Raw genomic sequence first — 23,364 nt, forward strand, 5'->3', positions numbered from 1 at the left:
TCGCCTCAGTCGGAGCATAAATAGAGACCAGGGAAATGACACCTAAGGAGTGACGAATCCTTAATCTCATAATACGCTCGTTGACCGGTGTTACCTCAATTATCATTGGGGTCAGCTTATTGGACACAGCTACAGCAACTCCTTGGGTATGGTCACCATCAGAGCGACCAGACCAATAGTAGGTGTAACCACCCACCATTATCTCGCCGCAATCCGGTCTCCGAACCTCAGAGAGAGCTGCAATCCCGATGTCCAAACGCTTGAGCTCAGATGATAACAGAGACAGGTGATCATCCTCTCTTAGGGATAGGACATTCCAGGCACCCACCCGAAGGGACCGCCTCAGGTTAACCCAAGGAGACCGCCGTCTGGTGGACGACACCTCAGCACCACTCCGACACACTCTCCCGCAATCTGACCCAGGGATGTTACCCCGTGGTTTCCCTCCTATCAAAGATTGGGGGTCCCGAAGGCTTTGCCCCAATCCCATCATCCGGTGAGCTGCCCTGCGAAGGGAAGCTGCACAGGAGGTACTCCCACGGAGTGGGTTTTCAGATTTTTTTGCGTTTTTGCGTTTTGCGGAATGAAGCGTTTTACGGTGGCTGGAGTGCAAATCCTGCCACCAACCTCCTAATAAGAAGTAACCCAACTGCAGGAGGACGTCCGCAGACACAGTTGGGCACTAGATATGGATGGCCGTTGGCTCACAAGGAGCTCCTCCGCCCTTTGACAGGTTTTGTTTTTAATCCTGCTGGGTGTCCATATCCAAACACCCTCCTCACCAGAAAACCTGGTGGGGGAGACGGTTTAGTCGCCGACAACCCGACCATGGAACAGGTTAGTACAGGTTTACATGGTACCTGTAGCAGGTCACAGATCGAACCTGACCTGACGTTACGTGGGTCTTGGGTGGGGTCTTGACGTGGGTCTTGGGTCTTGTGGTCTTGGCTCATTGCCACGTGGGTCTTGGCTCATTGCCAGGTAGAAGTTTCCCCATGCCACAAACCAAGATGAGCAGAATCTGAAAAAAAGATAACTTAATTAATTTATTATATTTTCCACCCACACAGTTTGGAACTGATGTTGTTTTCTCATTGGCGGCCTTTGTATTATCACTGGTGTCCCTCAAGTGTTATTGCAGAAGCCCCTCAGACATGTGTAACAGGTTCCAAGGTGTCTTAGGGAACTATTAGGGTTCTCATCGAGTCTTTTGGGTATTTGGGTTCTGAAGGGTCCCACAGGGTCTTTGGGGTTTCAAGGGTCTTTGTGGTCGCAAAGTGTATTGGGGGTCTTAAGTGTCTTTAGGGTCTTAAAATATCTGAGTGGTCTTCAGAGTTGTTGGTGTATTCATGGACCATATTGGTCAAAAATATGTTAAACTTTTTATGGGTCTAAATGTTCTTCAGGGTTTTTAGGGTATTCTGCGTCTTTGAGGTTTCGAGGGTCTTTGTAGTTTTACGGGTCTTTTGGGGTCTTTAAGCATTTCATGGATTTTCGGGGACTCAAGGGTCATAAGGGTCTCATGTGTCATTGGAGTGGAGAGACTCTTCAAAGTCAAAAGGGTCTTTAAGGGTTTATTAAAAAAGTTTGAGATAATGAAGGAATTTAAATTATTTAATGGACTTATGGTTAATTTTGTTGCACTTGGTATGTATGAATGCCAAAGCTCAGCCACATATGTTGCCCACCGTGAAATGGTGTTTCAACATCGGGGCGGTGCAACATCGGGTCCACCCCTCTCTCCTCAACTGTCAATGTTGTCCATGCATTTTACTGTGACTGTTACAGATGCATCCCCATTCAATAATTGTTATATTTTTAACCCCCATCAACCCTGCCTCAGGCAACTTCTTTGTGGGTTTCCATTTTTCCTTCCACTTCTCTGTTTGAGAGTTTGCATCTGTATCCATCTTGTTCACCTCCTGTATCTAACTCCCCTTACTCCGATTCATTCCCATGTCCCTCATCCCTCCACGTGTTCATCCATTTTGTCCCCCAACCCTGATATCAGTGTGTACCCCCTCTGTTTTTACTGCTATTTTTGTTCTGTCACATCATGGTCCATTCTGTGTTCAAACTTCACCACGAGCCTCAACAGTGGATACAAAACAAATTCTAAATGTACAGACGATCAACGGCTGTGAGACAAAGCACTGATTCTGCAATCACAACGTTAGATTATAAAAACATAAAATAACATCATTTCCCCAACAAGGAACTTCAATGGAGGAGGGCAGGAGGCCCATGGAAGCCTGTGCCATTATTACCAGACGATTGTTGTTTCTTCTTGGTTGAAGATGCAGCAGTTAACCTTGAAAAAGACTTCACTGTGACTCTTGCCACGGGCAAGACGTGGCCCTTGCCACGGGCCCTTGACTCCAACGTGGTTCAGGACATCGAGCTCCCACTCAAAGCAGACACTCCAACCATGACGTCACGGAGTGTGTTAAAAGAAAAACATGTCAGAAGTGGGAATCGAACCCACGCCTCCAGAGGAGACTGCGACCTAAACACAGCGCCTTAGACCGCTCGGCCATCCTGACTTGTTGATGTTGCTCGACTTGTATGATTTTTGAGAATTTAAAGTTTGATGCTCTTTGAATAATTGTTCAACATTTCAACATTAGGAGGGAGAGAAAATCATTTTCTGACGATGCATTCATGGAGTTAAGACATAAATAAATTCGATGCATCACCTTAACACGTGGGACTTGCCTCTCAAACACATGGGACTTTCCTCTTCAGCACGTGAGACTTAACTCTTTGCCACGAGGGACTTTCCTTTGTCACGTGGGACTGGCCTCTTTATCACGTGGGATTTGCCTCTTCGACATGTGAGACTTGCTTCTTCGACACGAGGGTATTCTGTCATTGTCACGTGGGACTTCTTTTTTGATATGTGGGACTTTCCTCTTTGACACTTTGGATTTGCCTCATTGTCACGTGGGACTTTTCGCTTTGCGATGTGATTCTTGCCTCTTTTCCACGTGGGACTTTCCTCCTTGCCACGTCGGGCTTTCCTCTTCATCACGTGGGTCTTGGCTCATTGCCAGGTCGAAGTTCCCCATGCCAAAAACCAAGATAAGCGACTTGATAAGATAAGATAAGAGACTTACTACTTCACTGCATGGTACTTGCCTCTTCGCCATGTGAGAGTTGCATCTTCGACATGTAGGACATGCTTCATTGTCACATGGGAGTTGCCTCTTCACCATTTGGGATTTTCCTCTTTGTAATGTTGGATTTGCCTCTTCGACAAGTGGGATTTGCATATTTGTCATGTGGGACTTGCGTCTACGACACTTGGGACTTGCCTCTTTGTGACTTGGGACTTGGCTCTTCACTACGTGGGTCTTGTCTCTTTATCACTTGAGACTTGCCTTTCAAATTCGTGGGAGTTACCTCTTCGCCACATGGGAGTTGCCTCTTCAACACGAGGAACGTGCATCTTTGTCATGTGGGACTTGGCTCTTAAACACGGGGGACTTGGCTCTTTGACTTGTGTGAGTTGACTCTTTGCCACATGCGACTTGGCTCTTCACCAAGAAGGACTTATCTCTGCAAAACGTGGGACTTCCCTGTTCGCTATGTGGGACTTGCCTCTTCACCATGTGGGAAATGCCTCATTGTCACATTGGAGTTGCATCTTTGACATGTGGGACTTTCCTCTTTGAGACTCAACTCATTGTTACTTGGGTCTTGCCTCTTCGCCACGTGGATATTGCCTCTTTGTCACGGGCCCTTGCCTCTTTGCCACGTGGGACATGACTCTGCCATGTGGGACTTGCCTCTTCCTCATGTGGGAGTTTTCTCTTTGCCACGGGAGACTTGCCTCTATATCACATGGGACTTGCCTCTTTGTTACATAGGACTTGCCTCTTCATCATGTGGAACTTGCCACTTTGCCTCATGCGCCTTGACTTTTTGCCATGTGGGACCTGTCTCTTCATCACGTGGGACTTTCCTCTTCGTCCTGTGGGACTTGAATCATTGCCATGTAAAACTTTCTCCATAACAAACCAAGACGAGCAGAACCTGAAAAAAAAGGAAAAATCAATTAATTAATTATATTTTCCACCTGCATGGCTTGGTACTGATGTGGTTTACTCATTGGGGGCCTTTGTATTATATTATCACTGGTGGTCCTCAAGTGTTATTGCAGACGGTCCTCAGACATGTCTAACAGGTTTCTTAGGGTCTTAGGGAACTATTGGTGGTCTAATCGGGTCTATAAGGTCTTAGGTCTCTGAACGATCCGAATGGGTCTTTGGAGTTTTAAGGGTCTTTGGGGTCTTCAATGGTATTGGGGGTCTTAAGTGTCTGAAGCGTCTCAAAATATCTGAGGGGTCTTCAGAGTTTTGGGAGTATTCAAGGATATTATGGGTCTAATGAATCTTAAAGGTCTTATGGGTTTAAATGGTCTTCGGCTTATTTAGGGTATTATGAGTTTTTCGGGGTCTTCAAGCATTTTATGGAATTTAGGGGTCTCATGGATCATTAGGTTCTTAAATGTCTTTGGAGTCGAAAGGGTCTTCAAGGTCTCAAGGGTCTTTTTGGGTTTATCAGAAAAGTTTGACACAATGAAGGAATTTAAATTATTTTATGGACTTACAGTTAATTAAGTTGCCCTCTTGGTATGACTGAATGCCAAAGCTCTGAGCAACTTATGCTGCCCACCGTGAAATTGTGTCACAACATCGGGGCGGTGCAACATCGGGTCCACCCTCTCTCCTCAACTGTCAATGTTGTCCATGCATTTTACAGCGACTGTTACAGATGAATCCCCATTCAATAATTATGATCTTTTTAACCCCCATCAACCCTCCCTCAGGCAACCTCTTTCTGGGTTTCCATTTTTTCCTTCCACTTCTCTGTTTGAGAGTTTGCAGCTGTATCCATCTTGTTCACCTCCTGTGTCTAACTCCCCTTACTCCCATTCATTCCAATGTCCCTCATCCCTCCACGTGTTCATCCATTTTGTCCCCTTACCTTGATATCAGTGTGTACCCCCCTCTTTTTTACTGCTATTTTTGTTCTGTTACATCATGGTCCATTCTGTGTTCAAACTCCACCACGAGCCTCAACAGTGGATACAAAACAAATTCTAAATGTACAGACAATCAACGACTGTGAGACAAAGCACCGATTCTGCAATCACAACGTTAGATTATAAAATCATAAAATAACATCAGTTCCTAAAAAAAAGGAACTTCAATGTAGGAGGGCAGGAGGCCCATCATAGCCTGTGCCATTATTTCCAGACGATTGTTGTTTGTTCTTGGTTGAAGATGCAACAGTTAACCTTGAAAAAGTCTTCACTGTGATTCCGACATGAAGTGCAGTAGATAGTAGAAAAATCGTGCAAATTATTATGCAAGCATCAAATTTGGCATTTCTGTTCTGCAGGGCTTTCTGATCAAATCTGCCCGATTGGCCATTTGAAAATCCAAATTTTGAAAAATTTGAAGAAAAAAAAAAGATGCAGTCATCATTGATGGCTCAGCACTTATCAATGCCCCACCTAAACGCACTTCAAAGATATTTGATGACCATGCTAAAGAAGACATCATCCCAAGGGTGGAATCCTATGGTGCCAGGTACGAGAGGGTGGACGTAGTGTTTGATGTGTACAAGAAGTCAAGTCTGAAGTCAGAGTCAAGGTCGAAAAGGTGGCAAGGAATCAGAATAAGTGACAGGAACCAGTAAGACCCCAAGTAACTGGAGCAACTTTCTTCGAGATGACAGCAACAAGACTGAGCTGTTTCACTTTCTTGCGGAAAAGATGTGTGAAGCACAGACGACAAGCACAGTCATTGTCACAAAAGGAGAAGATGCCATTAGCAACACAAGGAAGTCACTGGATGCTGTGTCTCCATGTTGTCATGAAGAAGCTGACACTCGAATATTTGTACACGCCAGGGATGCAACGACGGATGGTAGCAAGTCCATCATCATTAAGGCTAATGACACGGGCGTACTAGTCATAGCAATATCTGTACTGCCATCCTTACAGGAACTCGGTCTTGAGAGCATGTGGATTGCCTTTGGCCAATGAGCCAAGGCGCGATGGATTCCAGTCCATGAGGAAGTTTCTGCAATAGGGCCTGAGAAAGACAGAGGGATCCCATACTTCCATGCGTTCACTGGATGTGATGTCGTGTCTACCTTCCGTGGAAAAGGGAAGAAAACTGCATGGCAGACTTGGAACGTCTTTGATGATGTTTCTGAAACATTCACCAATCTCAGCCAGCATCCAACATTGATTCGTGATCTTGACTTTTTTGAAGTTTTTTTTTTTCTTCAAAATTTGGATTTTCAAATGGCCAATCAGGCAGATTTGATTGGAATCCCCTGGAGAACAAATGTGCTAAATTTGATGCTTGTATCATCATTTGAATGATTCCTCTCAAAAATTGCTGCGATCTGGCCCACGAATGGTTTCAAGACATTGAGCTCCCACTCAGAGCAGACACTCCAACCATGACGTCACGGAGTGTGTTAAAAGACAATGATGTCAGAAGTGGGATTCGAACCCACGCCTCCAGAGGAGACTGCGACCTTAACGCAGCGCCTTAGACCGCTCGGCCATCCTGACTTGTTGTTGTTGCTTGACGTGTACAATTGTTGAGAATTTAATGTTTGATTACTTTTTAAATAATTTTTCAACATTTTTACATTTGGAGGGAGAGAAAATCATTTTCTGACGATGCATTCATGGAGTTAATATATAAATAATTTCGATGCATCACCCTTACACGTGGGACTTGACTCTCAAACACGTGGGACTTTCCTCTTCAGCACGTGAGACTTGCCTCTTTACCACGAGGGACTTTCCTCTTTGTCACGAGGGACTTTCCTCTTCAGCACAAGAGACTTGCCTCTTTGTCACGTGGGACTTTCCTCTTTGTCACGTCAGACTTTCCTCTTCAGCACGTGAGACTTGCCTCTTTGTCACGTGGGATGAGCCCCTTTGTCACGTGGGACGAGCCTCTTTGCCACGAGGGACTTTCCTCTTTGTCACGTGGGACGATCCTCTTTGTCACGTGGGACGAGCCTCTTTGTCACATGGGACTCGCCTCTTTGTCACGTCGGACTAGCCTCTTTGTCACGAGGGACTTTCCTCTTTGTCACGTGGGACTAACCTCTTTGCCACGAGGGGCTTTCCTCTTTGTCACGTGGGACTAGCCTCGTTGTCATGTGGGACTTTCCCCTTCAGCACGTGAGACTTGCCTCTTTGTCACATGAGACTTTCCTCTTCAGCACGTGGGACTTTCCTCTTTGTCACGAGGACTTTCCTCTTTGTCACGTGGGTCTTTCCGCCTCAGCACGTGAGACTTGACTCTTCAGCATGTGGGACTTTCCTCTTTGTCATGTGGGACTTTCCTCTTCAGCACGTGAGACTTGCCTCTTTGCCACGAGGAACTTTCCTCTTTGTCATGTGGGACTAGCCTCTTTGTCACGTTGTACTTGCATCTTCAGCACGTGGGACTTTGCTCTTTGCCACGAGGGACTTTCCTCCTTGTCACGTGGGACAAGCCTTTTATCATGTGGGATTTACCTCTTCGACATGTGAGACTTGCTTCTTCGACACGTGGGAATTATGTAATTGTCACTTGGGACTTCTTTCTTCGATATGTGGGACTTTCCTCTTCGACACTTTGGATTTTCCTCATTGTCATGTGGGACTTTCCGCTTTACGATGTGATTCTTGCCTCTTTTCCAAGTGGGACTTACATCCTTGCCACGTCGGGCTTTCCTCTTCATCACGTGGGTCTTGGCTCATTGCCAGGTAGAAGTTTCCCCATGCCACAAACCAAGATGAGCAGAATCTGAAAAAAAGATAACTTAATTAATTTATTATATTTTCCACCCACACAGTTTGGAACTGATGTTGTTTTCTCATTGGCGGCCTTTGTATTATCACTGGTGTCCCTCAAGTGTTATTGCAGAAGCCCCTCAGACATGTGTAACAGGTTCCAAGGTGTCTTAGGGAACTATTAGGGTTCTCATCGAGTCTTTTGGGTATTTGGGTTCTGAAGGGTCCCACAGGGTCTTTGGGGTTTCAAGGGTCTTTGTGGTCGCAAAGTGTATTGGGGGTCTTAAGTGTCTTTAGGGTCTTAAAATATCTGAGTGGTCTTCAGAGTTGTTGGTGTATTCATGGACCATATTGGTCAAAAATATGTTAAACTTTTTATGGGTCTAAATGTTCTTCAGGGTTTTTAGGGTATTCTGCGTCTTTGGGGTTTCGAGGGTCTTTGTAGTTTTACGGGTCTTTTGGGGTCTTTAAGCATTTCATGGATTTTCGGGGATTCAAGGGTCATAAGGGTCTCATGTGTCATTGGAGTGGAGAGACTCTTCAAAGTCAAAAGGGTCTTTAAGGGTTTATTAAAAAAGTTTGAGATAATGAAGGAATTTAAATTATTTAATGGACTTATGGTTAATTCTGTTGCACTTGGTATGTATGAATGCCAAAGCTCAGCCACATATGCTGCCCACCGTGAAATGGTGTTTCAACATCGGGGCGGTGCAACATCGGGTCCACCCTCTCTCCTCAACTGTCAATGTTGTCCATGCATTTTACAGCGACTGTTACAGATGAATCCCCATTCAATAATTATGATCTTTTTAACCCCCATCAACCCTCCCTCAGGCAACCTCTTTCTGGGTTTCCATTTTTTCCTTCCACTTCTCTGTTTGAGAGTTTGCAGCTGTATCCATCTTGTTCACCTCCTGTGTCTAACTCCCCTTACTCCCATTCATTCCAATGTCCCTCATCCCTCCACGTGTTCATCCATTTTGTCCCCTTACCTTGATATCAGTGTGTACCCCCCTCTTTTTTACTGCTATTTTTGTTCTGTTACATCATGGTCCATTCTGTGTTCAAACTCCACCACGAGCCTCAACAGTGGATACAAAACAAATTCTAAATGTACAGACAATCTACGACTGTGAGACAAAGCACCGATTCTGCAATCACAACGTTAGATTATAAAATCATAAAATAACATCAGTTCCTAAAAAAAAGGAACTTCAATGTAGGAGGGCCGGAGGCCCATCATAGCCTGTGCCATTATTTCCAGACGATTGTTGTTTGTTCTTGGTTGAAGATGCAACAGTTAACCTTGAAAAAGTCTTCACTGTGATTCCGACATGAAGTGCAGTAGATAGTAGAAAAATCGTGCAAATTATTATGCAAGCATCAAATTTGGCATTTCTGTTCTGCAGGGCTTTCTGATCAAATCTGCCCGATTGGCCATTTGAAAATCCAAATTTTGAAAAATTTGAAGAAAAAAAAAAGATGCAGTCATCATTGATGGCTCAGCACTTATCAATGCCCTACCTAAACGCACTTCAAAGATATTTGATGACCATGCTAAAGAAGACATCATCCCAAGGGTGGAATCCTATGGTGCCAGGTACGAGAGGGTGGACGTAGTGTTTGATGTGTACAAGAAGTCAAGTCTGAAGTCCGAGGCAAGGTCGAAAAGGTGGCAAGGAATCAGAATAAGTGACAGGAACCAGTAAGACCCCAAGTAACTGGAGCAGCTTTCTTCAAGATGACAGCAACAAGACTGAGCTGTTTCACTTTCTTGCGGAAAAGATGTGTGAAGCACAGACGACAAGCACAGTCATTGTCACAAAAGGAGAAGATGCCATTAGCAACACAAGGAAGTCACTGGATGCTGTGTCTCCATGTTGTCATGAAGAAGCTGACACTCGAATATTTGTACACGCCAGGGATGCAACGACGGATGGTAGCAAGTCCATCATCATTAAGGCTAATGACATGGGCGTTCTAGTCATAGCAATATCTGTACTGCCATCCTTACAGGAACTCGGTCTTGAGAGCATGTGGATTGCCTTTGGCCAAGGAGCCAAGGCGCGATGGATTCCAGTCCATGAGGAAGTTTCTGCAATAGGGCCTGAGAAAGACAGAGGGATCCCATACTTCCATGCGTTCACTGGATGTGATGTCGTGTCTACCTTCCGTGGAAAAGGGAAGAAAACTGCATGGCAGACTTGGAACGTCTTTGATGATGTTTCTGAAACATTCACCAATCCCAGCATCCAACATTGATTCGTGATCTTGACTTTTTTGAAGTTTTTTTATTTCTTCAAAATTTGGATTTTCAAATGGCCAATCAGGCAGATTTGATTGGAATAGCCTGGAGAACAAATGCGCTAAATTTGATGCTTGTATCATCATTTGAATGATTCCTCTCAAAAATTGCTGCTATCTGGCCCACGAATGGTTTCAAGACATTGAGCTCCCACTCAGAGCAGACACTCCAACCATGACGTCACGGAGTGTGTTAAAAGACAATGTTGTCAGAAGTGGGATTCGAACCCACGCCTCCAGAGGAGACTGCGACCTTAACGCAGCGCCTTAGACCGCTCGGCCATCCTGACTTGTTGTTGTTGTTGCTTGACGTGTACGATTGTTGAGAATTTAATGTTTGATTACTTTTTAAATAATTTTTCAACATTTTTACATTTGGAGGGAGAGAAAATCATTTTCTGACGATGCATTCATGGAGTTAATATATAAATAAATTCGATGCATCACCTTTACACGTGGGACTTGACTCTCAAACACGTGGGACTTTCCTCTTCAGCACGTGAGACTTGCCTCTTTACCACGAGGGAGTTTCCTCTTTGTCACGAGGGACTTTCCTCTTCAGCACAAGAGACTTGCCTCTTTGTCTCGTGGGACTTTCCTCTTTCTCACGTCAGACTTTCCTCTTCAGCACGTGAGACTTGCCTCTTTGCCACGAGAGACTTTCCTCTTTGTCACGTGGGACTAACCTCTTTGCCACGAGGGGCTTTCCTCTTTGTCACGTGGGACTTTCCTCTTTGCCATGTGGGACTTTCCCCTTCAGCACGTGAGACTTGCCTCTTTGTCACGTGGGACTAGCCTCTTTGTCACGTGAGACTTTCCTCTTTGTCACGTGGGACTTTCCTTTTTGTCACGTGGGACTTTCCTTTTTGTCACGTGGGACGAGCCTCTTTGTCACGTGGGATGAGCCCCTTTGTCACGTGGGACGAGCCTCTTTGCCACGAGGGACTTTCCTCTTTGTCACGTGGGACGATCCCCTTTGTCACGTGGGACGAGCCTCTTTGTCACATGGGACTCGCCTCTTTGTCACGTCGGACTAGCCTCTTTGTCACGAGGGACTTTCCCCTTCAGCACGTGAGACTTTCCTCTTTGTCACATGAGACTTTCCTCTTCAGCACGTGGGACTTTCCTCTTTGTCACGAGGACTTTCCGCTTTGCCATGTGGGACTTTCCCCTTCAGCACGTGAGACTTGCCTTTTTGTCACGTGGGACTAGCCTCTTTGTCACGTGAGACTTTCCTCTTTGTCACGTGGGACTTTCCTTTTTGTCACGTGGGACTTTCCTTTTTGTCACGTGGGACGAGCCTCTTTGTCACGTGGGATGAGCCCCTTTGTCACGTGGGACGAGCCTCTTTGCCACGAGGGACTTTCCTCTTTGTCACGTGGGACGATCCCCTTTGTCACGTGGGACGAGCCTCTTTGTCACATGGGACTCGCCTCTTTGTCACGTCCGACTAGCCGCTTTGTCACGAGGGACTTTCCCCTTCAGCACGTGAGACTTTCCTCTTTGTCACATGAGACTTTCCTCTTCAGCACGTGGGACTTTCCTCTTTGTCACGAGGACTTTCCTCTTTGTCACGTGGGTCTTTCCTCCTCAGCACAGGAGACTTGACTCTTCAGCATGTGGGACTTTCCTCTTTGTCATGTGGGACTTTCCTCTTCAGCACGTGAGACTTGCCTCTTTGCCACGAGGAACTTTCCTCTTTGTCATGTGGGACTCGCCTCTTTGTCACGTTGTACTTGCATCTTCAGCACGTGGGACTTTGCTCTTTGCCACGAGGGACTTTCCTCCTTATCACGTGGGACAAGCCTCTTTATCATGTGGGATTTACCTCTTCGACATGTGAGACTTGCTTCTTCGACACGTGGGAATTATGTAATTGTCACTTGGGACTTCTTTCTTCGATATGTGGGACTTTCCTCTTCGACACTTTGGATTTTCCTCATTGTCATGTGGGACTTTCCGCTTTGCGATGTGATCCTTGCCTCTTTTCCAAGTGGGACTTACATCCTTGCCACGTCGGGCTTTCCTCTTCATCACGTGGGTCTTGGCTCATTGCCAGGTAGAAGTTTCCCCATGCCACAAACCAAGATGAGCAGAATCTGAAAAAAAGACAACTTAATTAATTTATTATATTTTCCACCCACACAGTTTGGAACTGATGTTGTTTTCTCATTGGCGGCCTTTGTATTATCACTGGTGTCCCTCAAGTGTTGTTGCAGAAGCCCCTCAGACATGTGTAACAGGTTCCAAGGTGTCTTCGGGAACTATTAGGGTTCTCATCGAGTCTTTTGGGTATTTGGGTTCTGAAGGGTCCCATAGGGTCTTTGGGGTTTCAAGGGTCTTTGTGGTCGCAAAGTGTATTGGGGGTCTTAAGTGTCTTTAGGGTCTTAAAATATCTGAGTGGTCTTCAGAGTTGTTGGTGTATTCATGGACCATATTGGTCAAAAATATGTTAAACTTTTTATGGGTCTAAATGTTCTTCAGGGTTTTTAGGGTATTCTGCGTCTTTGGGGTTTCGAGGGTCTTTGTAGTTTTACGGGTCTTTTGGGGTCTTTAAGCATTTCATGGATTTTCGGGGATTCAAGGGTCATAAGGGTCTCATGTGTCATTGGAGTGGAGAGACTCTTCAAAGTCAAAAGGGTCTTTAAGGGTTTATTAAAAAAGTTTGAGATAATGAAGGAATTTAAATTATTCAATGGACTTATGGTTAATTCTGTTGCACTTGGAATGTATGAATGCCAAAGCTCAGCCACATATGCTGCCCACCGTGAAATGGTGTTTCAACATCGGGGCGGTGCAACATCGGGTCCACCCCTCTCTCCTCAACTGTCAATGTTGTCCATGCATTTTACTGTGACTGTTACAGATGCATCCCCATTCAATAATTATTATATTTTTAACCCCCATCAACCCTGCCTCAGGCAACTTCTTTCTGGGTTTCCATTTTTTCCTTCCACTTCTCTGTTTGAGAGTTTGCATCTGTATCCATCTTGTTCACCTCCTGTATCTAACTCCCCTTACTCCGATTCATTCCCATGTCCCTCATCCCTCCACGTGTTCATCCATTTTGTCCCCCAACCCTGATATCAGTGTGTATCCCCTCTGTTTTTACTGCTATTTTTGTTCTGTCACATCATGGTCCATTCTGTGTTCAAACTTCACCACGAGCCTCAACAGTGGATACAAAACAAATTCTAAATGTACAGACAATCAACGGCTGTGAGACAAAGCACTGATTCTGCAATCACAACGTTAGATTATAAAAACATAAAATAACATCATTTCCCCAACAAGGAACTTCAATGTCGGAGGGCAGGAGGCCCATGGAAGCCTGTGCCATAATTACCAGACGATTGTTGTTTCTTCTTGGTTGAAGATGCAGCAGTTAACCTTGAAATAGACTTCACTGTGACTCCAACGTGGTTCAGGACATCGAGCTCCCAGTCATCGCAGACACTCCAACCATGACGTCACGGAGTGTGTTAAAAGAAAAACATGTTAGAAGTGGGAATCGAACCCACGCCTCCAGAGAAGACTGCGACCTAAACACAGCGCCTTCGACCGCTCGGCCATCCTGACTTGTTGATGTTGCTCGACATGTATGATTTTTGAGAATTTAAAGTTTGATTGCTCTTTGAATAATTGTTCAACATTTTAACATTTGGAGGGAGAGAAAATCATTTTCTGACGATGCATTCATGGAGTTAAGACATAAATAAATTCGATGCATCACCTTTACACGTGGGACTTGCCTCTCAAACACATGGGACTTTCCTCTTCAGCACGTGAGACTTAACTCTTTGCCACGAGGGACTTTCCTTTGTCACGTGGGACTGGCCTCTTTATCACGTGGGATTTGCCTCTTCGACATGTGAGACTTGCTTCTTCGACACGAGGGTATTCTGTCATTGTCACGTGGGACTTCTTTTTTGATATGTGGGACTTTCCTCTTTGACACTTTGGATTTGCCTCATTGTCACGTGGGACTTTTCGCTTTGCGATGTGATTCTTGCCTCTTTTCCACGTGGGACTTGCCTCCTTGCCACGTCGGGCTTTCCTCTTCATCACGTGGGTCTTGGCTCATTGCCAGGTAGAAGTTCCCCATGCCAAAAACCAAGATAAGCGACTTGATAAGATAAGATAAGAGACTTACTACTTCACTGCATGGTACTTGCCTCTTCGCCATGTGAGAGTTGCATCTTCGACATGTAGGATATGCTTCATTGTCACATGGGAGTTGCCTCTTCACCATTTGGGATTTTCCTCTTTGTAATGTTGGATTTGCCTCTTCGACAAGTGGGATTTGCATATTTGTCATGTGGGACTTGCGTCTACGACACTTGGGACTTTCCTCTTTGTGACTTGGTACTTGGCTCTTCACTACGTGGGTCTTGTCTCTTTATCACTTGAGACTTGCCTTTCAAATTCGTGGGAGTTACCTCTTCGCCACATGGGAGTTGCCTCTTCAACACGAGGAACGTGCATCTTTGTCATGTGGGACTTGGCTCTTAAACACGGGGGACTTGGCTCTTTGACTTGTGTGAGTTGCCTCTTTGCCACATGCGACTTGGCTCTTCACCAAGAAGGACTTATCTCTGCAAAACGTGGGACTTCCCTGTTCGCTATGTGGGACTTGCCTCTTCAGCATGTGGGAAATGCCTCATTGTCACATTGGAGTTGCATCTTTGACATGTGGGACTTTCCTCTTTGAGACTTGTGACTCAACTCATTGTTACTTGGGTCTTGCCTCTTCGCCATATGGTATTTGCCTCTTTGTCATGTGGGATTTTCCTCTTTGACAAGTAGGATTTGCCTCTTTGACATGTGGGACTTGCCTCTTTGCTACGTGGGACTTGGCTCTTCGACACGTTGGAATTTCTTCTTCAACAAGTGTGATTTGTCTTATCACCATGAGGGACTTGTCTCTTTGACAGGTGGGACTTGCCACTTCAACACTTGGGACTTGCCACTTCAACACATGGAATTTTCCCTTTGCCAAGAAGGACTTGTCTCTTCGACACGTGGGACTTGTCTCTTTGACACGTGGGACTTGCCTTTCACCAAGAAGGACTTATCTCTTCAACACGTGGTACTTGCCACTTCAATACATGGGACTTCCCTCTTTGCTGCGTGGGCCTTGCCTCTTTGTCACGTGGAACTTGCCTCTTTGTGACATGGGACCTTCCTCTTCGACACATGGGACTTGCCTCTTCGTCACGTGGAACTCACCTCTTTGTGACGTTGGCCTTGCCTCGTCATCACGTGGAACTTTCCTCTTTGTGATGTGGGACTTTCCTCTTCGACACATGGGTCATGCCTCTTTGCCACGTGGTACATGACTCTTTGCCATGTGGGACTTGCCTCTTCGCCACGTGGATATTGCCTCTTTGTCACGGGCCCTTGCCTCTTTGCCACGTGGGACATGACTCTGCCATGTGGGACTTGCCACTTCCTCATGTGGGAGTTTTCTCTTTGCCACGGGAGACTTGCCTCTATATCACATGGGACTTGCCTCTTTGTTACATAGGACTTGCCTCTTCATCATGTGGAACTTGCCTCTTTGCCTCATACGCCTTGACTTTTTGCCATGTGGGACCTGTCTCTTCATCACGTGGGACTTTCCTCTTCGTCCTGTGGGACTTGAATCATTGCCATGTAAAACTTTCTCCATAACAAACCAAGACGAGCAGAACCTGAAAAAAAAGGAAAAATCAATTAATTAATTATATTTTCCACCTGCATGGCTTGGTACTGATGTGGTTTACTCATTGGGGGCCTTTGTATTATCACTGGTGGTCCTCAAGTGTTATTGCAGACGGTCCTCAGACATGTCTAACAGGTTTCTTAGGGTCTTAGGGAACTATTGGTGGTCTAATCGGGTCTATAAGGTCTTAGGTCTCTGAACGATCCGAAAGGGTCTTTGGAGTTTTAAGGGTCTTTGGGGTCTTCAATGGTATTGGGGGTCTTAAGTGTCTGAAGCGTCTCAAAATATCTGAGGGGTCTTCAGAGTTTTGGGAGTATTCAAGGATATTATGGGTCCAATGAATCTTAAATGTCTTATGGGTTTAAATGGTCTTCGACTTATTTAGGGTATTATGAGTTTTTCGGGGTCTTCAAGCATTTTATGGAATTTAGGGGTCTCATTGATCATTAGGTTCTTAAATGTCTTTGTAGTCGAAAGGGTCTTCAAGGTCTCAAGGGTCTTTTGGGGTTCATCAGAAAAGTTTGAGACAATGAAGGAATTTAAATTATTTCATGGACTTACAGTTAGTTAAGTTGCCCTCTTGGTAAGACTGAATGCCAAAGCTCTGAGCAACTTATGCTGCCCACCGTGAAATTGTGTCACAACATCGGGGCGGTGCAACATCGGGTCCACCCCTCTCTCCTCAACTGTCAATGTTGTCCATGCATTTTACAGCGACTGTTACAGATGAATCCCCATTCAATAATTATGATCTTTTTAACCCCCATCAACCCTCCCTCAGGCAACCTCTTTCTGGGTTTCCATTTTTTCCTTCCACTTCTCTGTTTGAGAGTTTGCAGCTGTATCCATCTTGTTCACCTCCTGTGTCTCACTCCCCTTACTCCCATTCATTCCCATGTCCCTCATCCCTCCACGTGTTCATCCATTTTGTCCCCTAACCTTGATATCAGTGTGTACCCCCCTCTTTTTTACTGCTATTTTTGTTCTGTTACATCATGGTCCATTCTGTGTTCAAACTCCACCACGAGCCTCAACAGTGGATACAAAACAAATTCGAAATGTACAGACAATCAACGACTGTGAGACAAAGCACCGATTCTGCAATCACAACGTTAGATTATAAAATCATAAAATAACATCAGTTCCTAAAAAAAGGAACTTCAATGGAGGAAGGCAGGAGGCCCATCATAGCCTGTGCCATTATTTCCAGACGATTGTTGTTTGTTCTTGGTTGAAGATGCAACAGTTAACCTTGAAAAAGTCTTCACTGTGACTCCGACATGAAGTGTCGTAGATAGTAGAAAAATCGTGCAAATTATTATGCAAGCATCAAATTTGGCATTTCTGTTCTGCAGGGCTTTCTGATCAAATCTGCCCGATTGGCCATTTGAAAATCCAAATTTTGAAAAATTTGAAGAAAAAAAAAGATGCAGTCATCATTGATGGCTCAGCACTTATCAATGCCCTCCCTAAACGCACTTCAAAGATATTTGATGACCATGCTAAAGAAGACATCATCCCAAAGGTGGAATCCTATGGTGCCAGGTACGAGAGGGTGGACATAGTGTTTGATGTGTACAAGAAGTCAAGTCTGAAGTCCGAGGCAAGGTCGAAAAGGTGGCAAGGAATCAGAATAAGTGACAGGAACCAGTAAGACCCCAAGTAACTGGAGCAGCTTTCTTCGAGATGACAGCAACAAGACTGAGCTGTTTCACTTCCTTGCGGAAAAGATGTGTGAAGCACAGACGACAAGCACAGTCATTGTCACAAAAGGAGAAGATGCCATGAGCAACACAAGGAAGTCACTGGATGCTGTGTCTCCATGTTGTCATGAAGAAGCTGACACTCGAATATTTGTACACGCCAGGGATGCAACGACGGATGGTAGCAAGTCCATCATCATTAAGGCTAATGACATGGGCGTACTAGTCATAGCAATATCTGCACTGCCATCCTTACAGGAACTCGGTCTTGAGAACATGTGGATTGCCTTTGGCCAAGGAGCCAAGGCGCGATGGATTCCAGTCCATGAGGTAGTTTCTGCAATAGGGCCTGAGAAAACTCGAGGGATCCCATACTTCCATGCGTTCACTGGATGTGACGTCGTGTCTCCCTTCCGTGGAAAAGGGAAGAAAACTGCATGGCAGACTTGGAACGTCTTTGATGATGTTTCTGAAACATTCACCAATCTCAGCCAGCATCCAACATTGATTCGTGATCTTGACTTTTTTGAAGTTTTTTTTTTTCTTCAAAATTTGGATTTTCAAATGGCCAATCAGGCAGATTTGATTGGAATCCCCTGAGAACAAATGTGCTAAATTTGATGCTTGTATCATCATTTGAATGATTCCTCTCAAAAATTGCTGCGATCTGGCTCACGAATGGTTTCAAGACATTGAGCTCCCACTCAGAGCAGACACTCCAACCATGACGTCACGGAGTGTGTTAAAAGACAATGATGTCAGAAGTGGGATTCGAACCCACGCCCCCAGAGGAGACTGCGACCTTTACACAGCGCCTTAGACCGCTCGGCCATCCTGACTTGTTGTTGTTGCTTGACGTGTACGATTGTTGAGAATTTAATGTTTGATTACTTTTTAAATAATTTTTCAACATTTTTGCATTTGGAGGGAGAGAAAATCATTTTCTGACGATGCATTCATGGAGTTAATATATAAATAAATTCGATGCATCACCTTTACACGTGGGACTTGACTCTCAAACACGTGGGACTTTCCTCTTCAGCACATGAGACTTGCCTCTTTACCACGAGGGACTTTCCTCTTTGTCACGAGCGACTTACCTCTTCAGCACAAGAGACTTGCCTCTTTGTCACGTGGGACTTTCCTCTTTGTCACGTGGGACTAACCTCTTTGCCACGAGGGGCTTTCCTCTTTGTCACGTGGGACTTTCCTCTTTGTCATGTGGGACTTTCCCCTTCAGCACGTGAGACTTGCCTCTTTGTCACGTGGGACTGGCCTCTTTGTCACGTGAGACTTTCCTCTTTGTCACGTGGGACTTTCCTTTATGTCACGTGGGACTTTCCTTTTTGTCACGTGGGACGAGCCTCTTTGTCAGGTGGGATGAGCCCCTTTGTCACGTGGGACGAGCCTCTTTGCCACGAGGGACTTTCCTCTTTGTCACGTGGGACGATCCTCTTTGTCACGTGGGACGAGCCTTTTTGTCACATGGGACTCGCCTCTTTTTCACGTGGGACGAGCCTCGTTGTCATGTGGGACTTTCCTCTTTGTCACGTGGGACTAACCTCTTTGCCACGAGGGGCTTTCCTCTTTGTCACGTGGGACTCGCCTCGTTGTCATGTGGGACTTTCCCCTTCAGCACGTGAGACTTGCCTCTTTGTCACATGAGACTTTCCTCTTCAGCACGTGGGACTTTCCTCTTTGTCACGAGGACTTTCCTCTTTGTCACGTGGGTCTTTCCTCCTCAGCACGTGAGACTTGACTCTTCAGCATGTGGGACTTTCCTCTTTGTCATGTGGGACTTTCCTCTTCAGCACGTGAGACTTGCCTCTTTGCCACGAGGAACTTTCCTCTTTGTCATGTGGGACGAGCCTCTTTGTCACGTTGTGCTTGCATCTTCAGCACGTGGGACTTTGCTCTTTGCCACGAGGGACTTTCCTCCTTGTCACGTGGGACAAGCCTCTTTATCATGTGGGATTTACCTCTTCGACATGTGAGACTTGCTTCTTCGACACGTGGGAATTATGTAATTGTCACTTGGGACTTCTTTCTTCGATATGTGGGACTTTCCTCTTCGACACTTTGGATTTTCCTCATTGTCATGGTGGACTTTCCGCTTTGCGATGTGATTCTTGCCTCTTTTCCAAGTGGGACTTACATCCTTGCCACGGCGGGCTTTCCTCTTCATCACGTGGGTCTTGGCTCATTGCCAGGTTGAAGTTTCCCCATGCCACAAACCAAGATGAGCAGAATCTGAAAAAAAGATAACTTAATTAATTTATTATATTTTCCACCCACACAGTTTGGAACTGACGTTGTTTTCTCATTGGCGGCCTTTGTATTCTCTCTGGTGTCCCTCAAGTGTTATTGCAGAAGCCCCTCAGACATGTGTCACAGGTTCCAAGGTGTCTTAGGGAACTATTAGGGTTCTCATCGAGTCTTTTTGGGATTTGGGTTCTGAAGGGTCCCATAGGGTCTTTGGGGTTTTAAGGGTCTTTGTGGTCGCAAAGTGTATTGGGGGTCTTAAGTGTCTTTAGGGTCTTAAAATATCTGAGAGGTCTTTAGAGTTGTTGGTGTATTCATAGACCATATTGGTCAAAAATATGTTAAACTTTTTATGGGTCTAAATGTTCTTCAGGGTATTTAGGGTATTCTGCGTCTTTGGGGTTTCGAGGGTCTTTGTAGTTTTACGGGTCTTTTGGGGTCTTTAAGCATTTCATGGATTTTCGGGGATTCAAGGGTCATAATGGTCTCATGTGTCATTGGAGTGGAGAGACTCTTCAAAGTCAAAAGGGTCTTTAAAAGTTTGTTCAAAAAGTTTGAGATAATGAAGGAATTTAAATTATTTTATGGACTTATGATTAATTCTGTTGCAATTGGAATGTATGAATGCCAAAGCTCTGAGCCACATATGCTGCCCACCGTGAAATGGTGTTTCAACATCGGGGCGGTGCAACATCGGGTCCACCCCTCTCTCCTCAACTGTCAATGTTGTCCATGCATTTTACTGCGACTGTTGCAGATGCATCCCCATTCAATAATTATTATATTTTAACCCCCATCAACCCTGCCTCAGGCAACTTCTTTCTGGGTTTCCATTTTTTCCTTCCACTTCTCTGTTTGAGAGTTTGCAGCTGTATCCATCTTGTTCACCTCCTGTATCTAACTCCCCTTACTCCGATTCATTCCCATGTCCCTCATCCCTCCACGTGTTCATCCATTTTGTCCCCCAACCCTGACATCAGTGTGTACCCCCCTCTGTTTTTACTGCTATTTTTGTTCTGTCACATCATGGTCCACTCGGTGTTCAAACTTCACCACGAGCCTCAACAGTGGATACAAAACAAATTCTAAATGTACAGACAATCAACGACTGTGAGACAAAGCACTGATTCTGCAATCAAAACGTTGGATTATAAAAACATAAAATAACATCATTTCCCCAACAAGGAACTTCAATGTAAGAGGGCAGGAGGCCCATCGAAGCCTGTGCCATTATTACCAGACGATTGTTGTTTCTTCTTGGTTGAAGATGCAGCAGTTAACCTTGAAAAAGACTTCACTGTGACTCCAACGTGGTTCAGGACATCGAGCTCCCACTCATTGCAGACACTCCAACCATGACGTCACGGAGTGTGTTCAAAGAAAAACATGTCAGAAGTGGGAATCGAACCCACGCCTCCAGAGGAGTCTGCGACCTAAACGCAGCGCCTTCGACCGCTCGGCCATCCTGACTTGTTGATGTTGCTCGACATGTATGATTTTTGAGAATTTAAAGTTTGATTGATTTTTGAAAAATTGTTCAACATTTTAACATTTGGAGGGAGAGAAAATCATTTTGTGACGATGCATTCATGGAGTTAATATATAAATAAATTCGATGCATCACCTTTACACGTGGGACTTGACTCTCAAACATGTGGGACTTTCCTCTTCAGCACGTGAGACTTGCCTCTTTACCACGAGGGACTTTCCTCTTTGTCACGTCAGACTTTCCTCTTCAGCACGTGAGACTTGCCTCTTTGCCACAAGGGACTTTCCTCTTTGTCACGTGGGACTTTCCTCCTCAGCACGTGGGACTTTCCTCTTTGTCACGTGGGACTTTCCTCTTTGTCATGTGGGACTTTCCCCTTCAGCACGTGAGACTTGCCTCTTTGTCACGTGAGACTTTCTTCTTCAGCACGTGGGACTTTCCTCTTCAGCACGTGGGACTTTCTTCTTTGTCACGAGGACTTTCCTCTTTGTCACGTGGGTCTTTCCTCCTCAGCACGTGAGACTTGACTCTTCAGCATGTGGGACTTTCCTCTTTGTCATGTGTTACTTTCATCTTCAGCACGTGAGACTTGCCTCTTTGCCACGAGGAACTTTCCTCTTTGTCATGTGGGACTAGCCTCTTTGTCACGTTGTACTTGCATCTTCAGCACGAGGGACTTTGCTCTTTGCCACGAGGGACTTTCCTCCTTGTCACATGGGACAAGCCTTTTTATCATGTGGGATTTACCTCTTCGACATGTGAGACTTGCTTCTTCGACACGTGGGAATTATGTAATTGTCACTTGGGACTTCTTTCTTCGATATGTGGGACTTTCCTCTTCGACACTTTGGATTTTCCTCATTGTCATGTGGGACTTTCCGCTTTGCGATGTGATTCTTGCCTCTTTTCCAAGTGGGACTTACATCCTTGCCACGTCGGGCTTTCCTTTTCATCACGTGGGTCTTGGCTCATTGCCAGGTAGAAGTTTCCCCATGCCACAAACCAAGATGAGCAGAATCTGAAAAAAAGATAACTTAATTAATTTATTATATTTCCACCCACACAGTTTGGAACTGATGTTGTTTTCTCATTGGTGGCCTTTGTATTATCACTGGTGTCCCTCAAGTGTTATTGCAGAAGCCCCTCAGACATGTGTAACAGGTTCCAAGGTGTCTTACGGAACTATTAGGGTTCTCATCGAGTCTTTTGGGTATTTGGGTTCTGAAGGGTCCCATAGGGTCTTTGGGGTTTCAAGGGTCTTTGTGGTCGCAAAGTGTATTGGGGGTCTTAAGTGTCTTTAGGGTCTTAAAATATGAGAGGTCTTCAGAGTTGTTGGTGTATTCATGGACCATATTGGTCAAAAATATGTTAAACTTTTTATGGGCCTAAATGTTCTTCAGGGTATTTAGGGTATTCTGCGTCTTTGGGGTTTCGAGGGTCTTTGTAGTTTTACGGGTGTTTTGGGGTCTTTCAGCATTTCATGGATTTTCAGGGATTCAAAGGTCATAAGTGTGGTGGAGTCTGCGGGCCTACGGGGAAGGGCATGGTGGTGTGGGAGTGGTCGGAGTGGTCATCGTATCTGCAAGGGATATAAGGTGTGCGCGCCGCCTGAGGCGTCGTAGGAATGCAGTAGTCGAACGCGGCTTGTGCGTGTGCATACGTAATGAAGGAAAGCCACTGGCAGAGTACGCTCGCGCTCACGCTTGTGCAACACAACCCGGCTCGACTGTTCCCCCGCTCGTGTCTGCCTGCTACGCATCTTCTTTCACTACACCACAGTTGGCTGACGAGGATCTTCGGATCGGCGTGTGCAGGGCGGCAAATGACCCATGCGCTTCCAAGCTACGGAGCCAAGGGTCTCGCCAGCACGAGCATGGCAGAGGGTCGGTGCACGCAAACGTACGCGTGCCCGCCTTCGTCGGAATCGATTTTGGCCATGTCGAGTGGGCAACGGCCGCGCTCAGTGTTCGTTTTATTGAGGCATGTCAGATCGGGGGAATGATTTCTGCAGAGCCGCGGCTAAAGAACGAGGACACGCGTTTCGGCTCGAACGCGGCGTGGGACGTCGCGCAAGCTCTGAAGAATG

At 45.5% G+C, this 23,364-nt stretch overlaps 6 non-coding genes across 6 annotated transcripts; all 6 read right to left on the reverse strand.

Annotated features, from left to right (window-relative positions):
• Nucleotides 1–2,460: 2,460 nt before the first annotated feature.
• Nucleotides 2,461–2,543, reverse strand: TRNAL-UAG (transfer RNA leucine (anticodon UAG)). The gene has a single exon. It is a non-coding gene; the product is annotated as a tRNA-Leu (tRNA).
• Nucleotides 2,544–6,512: 3,969 nt separating this feature from the next.
• TRNAL-AAG (transfer RNA leucine (anticodon AAG)) lies at nucleotides 6,513–6,595 on the reverse strand. Its single transcript has one exon. It is a non-coding gene; the product is annotated as a tRNA-Leu (tRNA).
• Nucleotides 6,596–10,327: 3,732 nt separating this feature from the next.
• Nucleotides 10,328–10,410, reverse strand: TRNAL-AAG (transfer RNA leucine (anticodon AAG)). Its single transcript has one exon. It is a non-coding gene; the product is annotated as a tRNA-Leu (tRNA).
• A 3,206-nt stretch (nucleotides 10,411–13,616) lies between these two features.
• Nucleotides 13,617–13,699, reverse strand: TRNAL-UAG (transfer RNA leucine (anticodon UAG)). The gene has a single exon. It is a non-coding gene; the product is annotated as a tRNA-Leu (tRNA).
• A 4,584-nt stretch (nucleotides 13,700–18,283) lies between these two features.
• TRNAL-AAG (transfer RNA leucine (anticodon AAG)) lies at nucleotides 18,284–18,366 on the reverse strand. Its single transcript has one exon. It is a non-coding gene; the product is annotated as a tRNA-Leu (tRNA).
• A 2,810-nt stretch (nucleotides 18,367–21,176) lies between these two features.
• Nucleotides 21,177–21,259, reverse strand: TRNAL-UAG (transfer RNA leucine (anticodon UAG)). The gene has a single exon. It is a non-coding gene; the product is annotated as a tRNA-Leu (tRNA).
• Nucleotides 21,260–23,364: the final 2,105 nt, after the last annotated feature.

The sequence above is a fragment of the Eptatretus burgeri genome, chromosome 2 (assembly GCF_056783735.1).
Source record: "Eptatretus burgeri isolate ZD-2024b chromosome 2, Ebu_testis_v1, whole genome shotgun sequence".
Lineage (NCBI taxonomy): Eukaryota > Metazoa > Chordata > Myxini > Myxiniformes > Myxinidae > Eptatretus > Eptatretus burgeri.